Source organism: Pristiophorus japonicus, chromosome 1 (genome assembly GCF_044704955.1).
Source record: "Pristiophorus japonicus isolate sPriJap1 chromosome 1, sPriJap1.hap1, whole genome shotgun sequence".
In the NCBI taxonomy this organism is placed as follows: domain Eukaryota; kingdom Metazoa; phylum Chordata; class Chondrichthyes; family Pristiophoridae; genus Pristiophorus; species Pristiophorus japonicus.
The window spans coordinates 478,939,818-478,952,335 of record NC_091977.1 but is presented as its reverse complement, the minus strand read 5'-3'; positions in this window follow the sequence as shown (position 1 = coordinate 478,952,335).

The window sequence follows — 12,518 nt, the reverse complement described above, 5'->3', positions numbered from 1 at the left end:
ACCACGCACCCCGGACTCGCGCTGCTCGAACTGCCGCTCCTCCTCTGACGTTGGACCTTTTATAGGCCTCACCACGCACCCCGGAGTCGCGCTGCTCGAACTGCCGCTCCTCCTCCGACCTTGGACCTTTTATAGGCCGCTCCACACACCCCGGAGTCGCGCTGCTCGAACTGCCGCTCCTCCTCTGACGTTGGATCTTTTAGAGGCCGCTCCACACATCCCAGACCCGCGCTGCTCGAACTGCCGCTCCTCCTCTGACGTTGGATCTTTTATAGGCCGCTCCACACATCCCAGACCCGCGCTGCTCGAACTGCCGCTCCTCCTCTGACGTTGGACCTTTTATAGGCCGCTCCACACACCCCGGACCCGCGCTGCTCGAACTGCCGCTCCTCCTCTGACGTTGGACCTTTTATAGGCCCCACCACACACCCCGGAGTCACGCTGCTCGAACTGCCGCTCCTCCTCTGACGTTGGACCTTTTATAGGCCCCACCACGCACCCCGGAGTCGCGCTGCTCGAACTGCCACTCCTCCTCTGACGTTGGACCTTTTATAGGCCCCACCACACACCCCGGAGTGGCGCTGCTCGAACTGCCGCTCCTCCTCCGACCTTGGACCTTTTATAGACCCCACCACACCCCGGAGTCGCGCTGCTCGAACTGCCGCTCCTCCTCTGACGTTGGACCTGTTATAGGCCCCACCACGCACCCCGGAGTCGCGCTGCTCGAACTGCCGCTCATCCTCCGACCTTGGACCTTTTATAGGCCTCACCACGCACCCCGGACTCGCGCTGCGCGAACTGCCGCTCCTCCTCTGACGTTGGACCTTTTATAAGCCGCTCCACACACCCCGGAGTCGCGCTGCTCGAACTGCCGCTCCTCCTCTGACCTTGGACCTTTTATAGGCCACTCCACACACCCCGGAGTCGCGCTGCTCGAACTGCCGCTCCTCCTCCGAGCTTGGACCTTTTATAGGCCGCTCCACACACCCCGGAGTCGCGCTGCTCGAACTGCCGCTCCACACACCCCGGAGTCGCGCTGCTCGAACTGCCGCTCCTCCTCCGAGCTTGGACCTTTTATAGGCCACTCCACACACCCCGGAGTCGCGCTGCTCGAACTGCCGCTCCTCCTCTGACGTTGGACCTTTTATAGGCCGCTCCACACACCCCGGAGTCGCGCTGCTCGATCTGCCGCTCCTCCTCCGACCTTGGACCTTTTATACGCCTCACCACGCACCCCGGACTCGCGCTGCTCGAACTGCTGCTCCTCCTCTGACGTTGGACCATTTATAGGCCGCTCCACGCACTCCGGAGTCGCGCTGCGCGAACTGCCGCTCCTCCTCTGACGTTGGACCTTTTATAGGCCGCTCCACACACCCCGGAGTCGCGCTGCTCGAACTGCCGCTCCTCCTCTGACGTTGAACCTTTTATATGCCGCTCCACACACCCCAGAGTCGCGCTGCTCGAACTGCCGCTCCTCCTCCGACCTTAGACCTTTTATAGGCCTCACCACGCACCCCGGAGTCGCGCTGCTCGAACTGCCGCTCCTCCTCCGACCTTGGACCTTTTATAGGCCTCACCACGCACCCCGGACTCGCGCTGCTCGAACTGCCGCTCCTCCTCCGACGTTGGAACTTTTATAGGCCCCACCACGCACCCCGGAGTCGCGCTGCTCGAACTGCCGCTCCTCCTCCGACCTTGGACCTTTTATAGGCCGCTCCACACACCCCGGAGTCGCGCTGCTCGAACTGCCGCTCCACACACCCCGGAGTCGCGCTGCTCGAACTGCCGCTCCTCCTCTGACGTTGGACCTTTTATAGGCCGCTCCACACACCCCGGAGTCGCGCTGCTCGAACTGCCGCTCCACACACCCCGGAGTCGCGCTGCTCGAACTGCCTCTCCTCCTCCGACCTTGGACCTTTTATACGCCGCTCCACGCACCCCGGAGTCGCGCTGCTCGAACAGCCGCTCCTCCTCCGACCTTGGACCTTTTATAGGCCGCTCCACGCACCCCGGAGTCGCGCTGCTCGAACTGCCGATCCTCCTCTAACGTTGGACCTTTTATAGGCCGCTCCACACACCCCGGAGTCGCGCTGCTCGAACTGCCGCTCCTCCTCTGACGTTGGACCTTTTATAGGCCGCTCACACACACCCCGGAGTCGCGCTGCTCGAACTGCCGCTCCTCCTCTGACGTTGGACCTTTTATAGGCCGCTCACACACACCCCGGAGTCGCGCTGCTCGAACTGCCGCTCCTCCTCTGACGTTGGACCTTTTATAGGCCGCTCACACACACCCCGGAGTCGCGCTGCTCGAACTGCCGCTCCTCCTCTGACGTTGGACCTTTTTCGGCCCCACCACGCACCCCGGAGTCGCGCTGCTCGAACTGCCACTCCTCCTCTGACGTTGGACCTTTTATAGGCCGCTCACACACACCCCGGAGTCGCGCTGCTCGAACTGCCGCTCCTCCTCCGACGTTGGACCTTTTATAGGCCCCACCACACACCCCGGAGTCATGCTGCTCGAACTGCCACTCCTCCTCTGACGTTGGACCTTTTATAGGCCGCTCCACACACCCCGGAGTCGCGCTGCTCGAACTGCCGCTCCTCCTCCGACGTTGGACCTTTTATAGGCCGCTCCACACACCCCGGAGTCGCGCTGCTCGAACTGCCGCTCCTCCTCCGACGTTGGACCTTTTATAGGCCGCTCCACACACCCCGGAGTCGCGCTGCTCGAACTGCCGCTGCACACACCCCAGAGTCGCGCTGCTCGAACAGCCGCACCTCCACCGACCTTGGACCTTTTATAGGCCTCACCACGCACCCCGGAGTCGCGCTGCTCGAACTGCCGCTCCTCCTCCGACCTTGGACCTTTTATAGGCCTCACCACGCACCCCGGACTCGCGCTGCTCGAACTGCCGCTCCTCCTCTGATGTTGGACCTTTTATAGGCCTCACCACGCACCCCGGAGTCGCGCTGCTCGAACTGCCGCTCCTCCTCTGACGTTGGACCTTTTATAGGCCGCTCCACACACCCCGGAGTCGCACTGCTCGAACAGCCGCTCCTCCTCCGACCTTGGACCTTTTATAGGCCTCACCACGCACCCCGGACTCGCGCTGCTCGAACTGCCGCTCCTCCTCCGACCTTGGACCTTTTATAGGCCGCTCCACACACCCCGGAGTCGCGCTGCTCGAACTGCCTCTCCACACACCCCGGAGTCGCGCTGCTCGAACTGCCTCTCCTCCTCCGACCTTGGACCTTTTATAGGCCGCTCCACGCACCCCGGAGTCGCGCTGCTCGAACAGTCGCTCCTCCTCCGACCTTGGACCTTTTATAGGCCGCTCCACGCACCCCGGAGTCGCGCTGCTCGAACTGCCGCTCCTCCTCTGACGTTGGACCTTTTATAGGCACCACCACGCACCCCGGAGTCGCGCTGCTCGAACTGCCGCTCCTCCTCCGACGTTGAACCTTTTATAGGCCCCACCACGCACCCCGGAGTCGCGCTGCTCGAACTGCCGCTCCTCCTCCGACGTTGGACCTTTTTTTGGCCCCACCACGCACCCCGGAGTCGCGCTGCTCGAACTGCCGCTCCTCCTCCGACGTTGGACCTTTTATAGGCCCCACCACGCACCCCGGAGTCGCGCTGCTCGAACTGCCGCTCCTCCTCCGACGTTGGACCTTTTATAGGCCCCACCACGCACCCCGGAGTCGCGCTGCTCGAACTGCCGCTCCACACACCCCGGAGTCGTGCTGCTCGAACTGCCGCTCCTCCTCCGACCTTGGACCTTTTATAGGCCTCACCACGCACCCCGGACTCGCGCTGCTCGAACTGCCGCTCCTCCTCCGACCTTGGACCTTTTATAGGCCGCTCCACACACCCCGGAGTCGCGCTTCTCGAACTGCCGCTCCTCCTCTGACGTTGGACCTTTTATAGGCCGCTCCACACACCCCAGACCCGCGCTGCTCGAACTGCCGCTCCTCCTCTGACGTTGGACCTTTTATAGGCCGCTCCACACACCCCGGAGTCGCGCTGCTCGAACTGCCGCTCCTCCTCCGACCTTAGACCTTTTATAGGCCGCTCCACACACCCCGGAGTCGCGCTGCTCGAACTGCCGCTCCACACACCCCGGAGTCGCACTGCTCGAACTGCCGCTCCTCCTCCGACCTTAGACCTTTTATAGGCCGCTCCACACACCCCGGAGTCGCGCTTCTCGAACTGCCGCTCCTCCTCTGACGTTGGACCTTTTATAGGCCTCACCACGCACCCCGGAGTCGCGCTGCTCGAACTGCCGCTCCTCCTCCGACGTTGGACCTTTTATAGGCCCCACCACACACCCCGGAGTCGCGCTGCTCGAACAGCCGCTCCTCCTCCGACCTTGGACCTTTTATAGGCCTCACCACACACCCCGGACTCGCGCTGCTCGAACTGCCGCTCCTCCTCCGACCTTGGACCTTTTATAGGCCACTCCACACACCCCGGAGTCGCACTGCTCGAACTGCCGCTCCTCCTATGACGTTGGACCTTTTATAGGCCGCTCCACACACCCCGGAGTCGCACTGCTCGAACTGCCGCTCCTCCTCCGACCTTGGACCTTTTATATGCCGCTCCACACACCCCGGAGTCGCGCTGCTCGAACTGCCGCTCCACACACCCCGGAGTCGCGCTGCTCGAACTGCCGCTCCTCCTCCGAGCTTGGACCTTTTATAGGCCACTCCACACACCCCGGAGTCGCGCTGCTCGAACTGCCGCTCCTCCTCTGACGTTGGACCTTTTATAGGCCGCTCCACACACCCCGGAGTCGCGCTGCTCGAACTGCCACTCCTCCTCTGACGTTGGACCTTTTATAGGCCTCACCACGCACCCCGGAGTCGCGCTGCTCGATCTGCCGCTCCTCCTCCGACCTTGGACCTTTTATACGCCTCACCACGCACCCCGGACTCGCGCTGCTCGAACTGCTGCTCCTCCTCTGACGTTGGACCATTTATAGGCCGCTCCACGCACTCCGGAGTCGCGCTGCGCGAACTGCCGCTCCTCCTCTGACGTTGGACCTTTTATAGGCCGCTCCACACACCCCGGAGTCGCGCTGCTCGAACTGCCGCTCCTCCTCTGACGTTGAACCTTTTATATGCCGCTCCACACACCCCAGAGTCGCGCTGCTCGAACTGCCGCTCCTCCTCCGACCTTGGACCTTTTATAGGCCTCACCACGCACCCCGGAGTCGCGCTGCTCGAACTGCCGCTCCTCCTCCGACCTTGGACCTTTTATAGGCCTCACCACGCACCCCGGACTCGCGCTGCTCGAACTGCCGCTCCTCCTCCGACGTTGGAACTTTTATAGGCCCCACCACGCACCCCGGAGTCGCGCTGCTCGAACTGCCGCTCCTCCTCCGACCTTGGACCTTTTATAGGCCGCTCCACACACCCCGGAGTCGCGCTGCTCGAACTGCCGCTCCACACACCCCGGAGTCGCGCTGCTCGAACTGCCACTCCTCCTCTGACGTTGGACCTTTTATAGGCCGCTCCACACACCCCGGAGTCGCGCTGCTCGAACTGCCGCTCCACACACCCCGGAGTCGCGCTGCTCGAACTGCCTCTCCTCCTCCGACCTTGGACCTTTTATACGCCGCTCCACGCACCCCGGAGTCGCGCTGCTCGAACTGCCGATCCTCCTCTGACGTTGGACCTTTTATAGGCCGCTCCACGCACCCCGGAGTCGCGCTGCTCGAACTGCCGCTCCTCCTCTGACGTTGGACCTTTTATAGGCCGCTCACACACACCCCGGAGTCGCGCTGCTCGAACTGCCGCTCCTCCTCTGACGTTGGACCTTTTATAGGCCGCTCACACACACCCCGGAGTCGCGCTGCTCGAACTGCCGCTCCTCCTCTGACGTTGGACCTTTTATAGGCCGCTCACACACACCCCGGAGTCGCGCTGCTCGAACTGCCGCTCCTCCTCTGACGTTGGACCTTTTTTCGGCCCCACCACGCACCCCGGAGTCGCGCTGCTCGAACTGCCACTCCTCCTCTGACGTTGGACCTTTTATAGGCCGCTCACACACACCCCGGAGTCGCGCTGCTCGAACTGCCGCTCCTCCTCCGACGTTGGACCTTTTATAGGCCCCACCACACACCCCGGAGTCATGCTGCTCGAACTGCCACTCCTCCTCTGACGTTGGACCTTATATAGGCCGCTCCACACACCCCGGAGTCGCGCTGCTCGAACTGCCGCTCCTCCTCCGACGTTGGACCTTTTATAGGCCGCTCCACACACCCCGGAGTCGCGCTGCTCGAACTGCCGCTCCTCCTCCGACGTTGGACCTTTTATAGGCCGCTCCACACACCCCGGAGTCGCGCTGCTCGAACTGCCGCTGCACACACCCCAGAGTCGCGCTGCTCGAACAGCCGCACCTCCACCGACCTTGGACCTTTTATAGGCCTCACCACGCACCCCGGAGTCGCGCTGCTCGAACTGCCGCTCCTCCTCCGACCTTGGACCTTTTATAGGCCTCACCACGCACCCCGGACTCGCGCTGCTCGAACTGCCGCTCCTCCTCTGACGTTGGACCTTTTATAGGCCTCACCACGCACCCCGGAGTCGCGCTGCTCGAACTGCCGCTCCTCCTCTGACGTTGGACCTTTTATAGGCCGCTCCACACACCCCGGAGTCGCACTGCTCGAACAGCCGCTCCTCCTCCGACCTTGGACCTTTTATAGGCCTCACCACGCACCCCGGACTCGCGCTGCTCGAACTGCCGCTCCTCCTCCGACCTTGGACCTTTTATAGGCCGCTCCACACACCCCGGAGTCGCGCTGCTCGAACTGCCTCTCCACACACCCCGGAGTCGCGCTGCTCGAACTGCCTCTCCTCCTCCGACCTTGGACCTTTTATAGGCCGCTCCACGCACCCCGGAGTCGCGCTGCTCGAACAGTCGCTCCTCCTCCGACCTTGGACCTTTTATAGGCCGCTCCACGCACCCCGGAGTCGCGCTGCTCGAACTGCCGCTCCTCCTCTGACGTTGGACCTTTTATAGGCACCACCACGCACCCCGGAGTCGCGCTGCTCGAACTGCCGCTCCTCCTCCGACGTTGAACCTTTTATAGGCCCCACCACGCACCCCGGAGTCGCGCTGCTCGAACTGCCGCTCCTCCTCCGACGTTGGACCTTTTTTTGGCCCCACCACGCACCCCGGAGTCGCGCTGCTCGAACTGCCGCTCCTCCTCCGACGTTGGACCTTTTATAGGCCCCACCACGCACCCCGGAGTCGCGCTGCTCGAACTGCCGCTCCTCCTCCGACGTTGGACCTTTTATAGGCCCCACCACGCACCCCGGAGTCGCGCTGCTCGAACTGCCGCTCCACACACCCCGGAGTCGTGCTGCTCGAACTGCCGCTCCTCCTCCGACCTTGGACCTTTTATAGGCCTCACCACGCACCCCGGACTCGCGCTGCTCGAACTGCCGCTCCTCCTCCGACCTTGGACCTTTTATAGGCCGCTCCACACACCCCGGAGTCGCGCTTCTCGAACTGCCGCTCCTCCTCTGACGTTGGACCTTTTATAGGCCGCTCCACACACCCCAGACCCGCGCTGCTCGAACTGCCGCTCCTCCTCTGACGTTGGACCTTTTATAGGCCGCTCCACACACCCCGGAGTCGCGCTGCTCGAACTGCCGCTCCTCCTCCGACCTTAGACCTTTTATAGGCCGCTCCACACACCCCGGAGTCGCGCTGCTCGAACTGCCGCTCCACACACCCCGGAGTCGCACTGCTCGAACTGCCGCTCCTCCTCCGACCTTAGACCTTTTATAGGCCGCTCCACACACCCCGGAGTCGCGCTTCTCGAACTGCCGCTCCTCCTCTGACGTTGGACCTTTTATAGGCCTCACCACGCACCCCGGAGTCGCGCTGCTCGAACTGACGCTCCTCCTCCGACGTTGGACCTTTTATAGGCCCCACCACACACCCCGGAGTCGCGCTGCTCGAACAGCCGCTCCTCCTCCGACCTTGGACCTTTTATAGGCCTCACCACACACCCCGGACTCGCGCTGCTCGAACTGCCGCTCCTCCTCCGACCTTGGACCTTTTATAGGCCACTCCACACACCCCGGAGTCGCACTGCTCGAACTGCCGCTCCTCCTATGACGTTGGACCTTTTATAGGCCGCTCCACACACCCCGGAGTCGCACTGCTCGAACTGCCGCTCCTCCTCCGACCTTGGACCTTTTATATGCCGCTCCACACACCCCGGAGTCGCGCTGCTCGAACAGCCGCTCCTCCTCTGACGTTGGACCTTTTATAGGCCGCTCCACACACCCCGGAGTCGCGCTGCTCGAACTGCCGCTCCTCCTCTGACGTTGGACCTTTTATAGGCCGCTCCACACACCCCGGAGTCGCGCTGCTCGAACTGCCGCTCCTCCTCTGACGTTGAACCTTTTATATGCCGCTCCACACACCCCGGAGTCGCGCTGCTCGTACTGCCGCTCCTCCTCCGACCTTGGACCTTTTATAGGCCGCTCCACACACCCCGGAGTCGCGCTGCTCGAACTGCCGCTCCACACACCCCGGACTCGCTCTGCTCGAACTGCCGCTCCTCCTCCGACCTTGGACTTTTTATAGGCCTCACCACGCACCCCGGACTCGCGCTGCTCGAACTGCCGCTCCTCCTCCGACCTTGGACCTTTTCTTGGCCGCTCACACACACCCCGGAGTCGCGCTGCTCGAATTTCCGCTCCTCCTCTGACGTTGAACCTTTTATATGCCGCTCCACACACCCCAGAGTCGCGCTGCTCGAACTGCCGCTCCTCCTCTGACCTTGGACCTTTTATAGGCCTCACCACGCACCCCGGAGTCGCGCTGCTCGAACTGCCTCTCCTCCTCCGACCTTGGACCTTTTATAGGCCGCTCCACGCACCCCGGAGTCGCGCTGCTCGAACAGTCGCTCCTCCTCCGACCTTGGACCTTTTATAGGCCGCTCCACGCACCCCGGAGTCGCGCTGCTCGAACTGCCGCTCCTCCTCTGACGTTGGACCTTTTATAGGCACCACCACGCACCCCGGAGTCGCGCTGCTCGAACTGCCGCTCCTCCTCCGACGTTGAACCTTTTATAGGCCCCACCACGCACCCCGGAGTCGCGCTGCTCGAACTGCCGCTCCTCCTCCGACGTTGGACCTTTTATAGGCCCCACCACGCACCCCGGAGTCGCGCTGCTCGAACTGCCGCTCCTCCTCCGACCTTGGACCTTTTATAGGCCTCAGCACGCACCCCGGAGTCGCGCTGCTCGAACTGCCGCTCCTCCTCCGACGTTGGACCTTTTATAGGCCCCACCACGCACCCCGGAGTCGCGCTGCTCGAACTGCCGCTCCACACACCCCGGAGTCGTGCTGCTCGAACTGCCGCTCCTCCTCCGACCTTGGACCTTTTATAGGCCTCACCACGCACCCCGGACTCGCGCTGCTCGAACTGCCGCTCCTCCTCCGACCTTGGACCTTTTATAGGCCGCTCCACACACCCCGGAGTCGCGCTTCTCGAACTGCCGCTCCTCCTCTGACGTTGGACCTTTTATAGGCCGCTCCACACACCCCGGAGTCGCGCTGCTCGAACTGCCGCTCCTCCTCCGACCTTAGACCTTTTAAATGCCGCTCCACACACCCCGGAGTCGCGCTGCTCGAACTGCCGCTCCACACACCCCGGAGTCGCACTGCTCGAACTGCCGCTCCTCCTCCGACCTTAGACCTTTTATAGGCCGCTCCACACACCCCGGAGTCGCGCTTCTCGAACTGCCGCTCCTCCTCCGACGTTGGACCTTTTATAGGCCCCACCACACACCCCGGAGTCGCGCTGCTTGAACAGCCGCTCCTCCTCCGACCTTGGACCTTTTATAGGCCTCACCACACACCCCGGAGTCGCGCTGCTCGAACTGCCGCTCCTCCTCCGACCTTGGACCTTTTATAGGCCGCTCCACACACCCCGGAGTCGCACTGCTCGAACTGCCGCTCCTCCTATGACGTTGGACCTTTTATAGGCCGCTCCACACACCCCGGAGTCGCACTGCTCGAACTGCCGCTTCTCCTCCGACGTTGGACCTTTTATAGGCCGCTCACACACACCCCGGAGTCGCGCTGCTCGAACTGCCGCTCCTCCTCCGACCTTGGACATTTTATAGGCCGCTCCACACACCCCGGAGTCGCACTGCTCGAACTGCCGCACCTCCTCCGACCTTGGACCTTTTATATGCCGCTCCACACACCCCTGAGTCGCGCTGCTCGAACAGCCGCCCCTCCTCTGACGTTGGACCTTTTATAGGCCGCTCCACACACCCCGGAGTCGCGCTGCTCGAACTGCCGCTCCTCCTCTGACGTTGGACCTTTTATAGGCCGCTCCACACACCCCGGAGTCGCGCTGCTCGAACTGCCGCTCCTCCTCTGACGTTGAACCTTTTATATGCCGCTCCACACACCCCGGAGTCGCGCTGCTCGAACTGCCGCTCCTCCTCCGACCTTGGACCTTTTATAGGCCTCACCACGCACCCCGGACTCGCGCTGCTCGAACTGCCGCTCCACCTCCGACCTTGGACCTTTTATATGCCGCTCCACACACCCCGGAGTCGCGCTGCTCGAACTGCCGCTCCACACACACCGGACTCGCGCTGCTCGAACTGCTGCTCCTCCTCCGACCTTGGACTTTTTATAGGCCTCACCACGCACCCCGGACTCGCGCTGCTCGAACTGCCGCTCCTCCTCCGACCTTGGACCTTTTATAGGCCTCACCACGCACCCCGGACTCGCGCTGCTCGAACTGCCGCTCCTCCTCTGACGTTGGACCTTTTATAGGCCGCTCCACACACCCCGGAGTCGCGCTGCTCGAACTGCCGCTCCTCCTCCGACCTTGGACCTTTTCTTGGCCGCTCACACACACCCCGGAGTCGCGCTGCTCGAACTTCCGCTCCTCCTCTGACGTTGAACCTTTTATATGCCGCTCCACACACCCCAGAGTCGCGCTGCTCGAACTGCCGCTCCTCCTCCGACCTTGGACCTTTTATAGGCCTCACCACGCACCCCGGACTCGCGCTGCTCGAACTGCCGCTCCTCCTCCGACGTTGGACCTTTTATAGGCCCCACCACGCACCCCGGAGTCGCGCTGCTCGAACTGCCGCTCCTCCTCCAACGTTGAACCTTTTATAGGCCCCACCACGCACCCCGGAGTCGCGCTGCTCGAACTGCCGATCCTCCTCCGACCTTGGACCTTTTATAGGCCCCACCACACACCCCGGAGTCGCGCTGCTCGAACAGCCGCTCCTCCTCCGACCTTGGACCTTTTATAGGCCTCACCACACACCCCGGACTCGCGCTGCTCGAACTGCCGCTCCTCCTCCGACCTTGGACCTTTTATAGGCCACTCCACACACCCCGGAGTCGCACTGCTCGAACTGCCGCTCCTCCTATGACGTTGGACCTTTTATAGGCCGCTCCACACACCCCGGAGTCGCGCTGCTCGAACTGCCGCTTCTCCTCCGACGTTGGACCTTTTATAGGCCGCTCACACACACCCCGGAGTCGCGCTGCTCGAACTGCCGCTCCTCCTCCGACCTTGGACATTTTATAGGCCGCTCCACACACCCCGGAGTCGCACTGCTCGAACTGCCGCACCTCCTCCGACCTTGGACCTTTTATATGCCGCTCCACACACCCCTGAGTCGCGCTGCTCGAACAGCCGCCCCTCCTCTGACGTTGGACCTTTTATAGGCCGCTCCACACACCCCGGAGTCGCGCTGCTCGAACTGCCGCTCCACACACACCGGACTCGCGCTGCTCGAACTGCCGCTCCTCCTCCGACCTTGGACTTTTTATAGGCCTCACCACGCACCCCGGACTCGCGCTGCTCGAACTGCCGCTCCTCCTCCGACCTTGGACCTTTTATAGGCCTCACCACGCACCCCGGACTCGCGCTGCTCGAACTGCCGCTCCTCCTCTGACGTTGGACCTTTTATAGGCCGCTCCACACACCCCGGAGTCGCGCTGCTCGAACTGCCGCTCCTCCTCCGACCTTGGACCTTTTCTTGGCCGCTCACACACACCCCGGAGTCGCGCTGCTCGAACTTCCGCTCCTCCTCTGACGTTGAACCTTTTATATGCCGCTCCACACACCCCAGAGTCGCGCTGCTCGAACTGCCGCTCCTCCTCCGACCTTGGACCTTTTATAGGCCTCACCACGCACCCCGGACTCGCGCTGCTCGAACTGCCGCTCCTCCTCCGACGTTGGACCTTTTATAGGTCCCACCACGCACCCCGGAGTCGCGCTGCTCGAACTGCCGCTCCTCCTCCAACGTTGAACCTTTTATAGGCCCCACCACGCACCCCGGAGTCGCGCTGCTCGAACTGCCGCTCCTCCTCCGACCTTGGACCTTTTATATGCCGCTCCACACACCCCAGAGTCGCGCTGCTCGAACTGCCGCTCCTCCTCCGACCTTGGACCTTTTATAGGCCTCACCACGCACCCCGGAGTCGCGCTGCTCGAACTGCCGCTCCTCCTC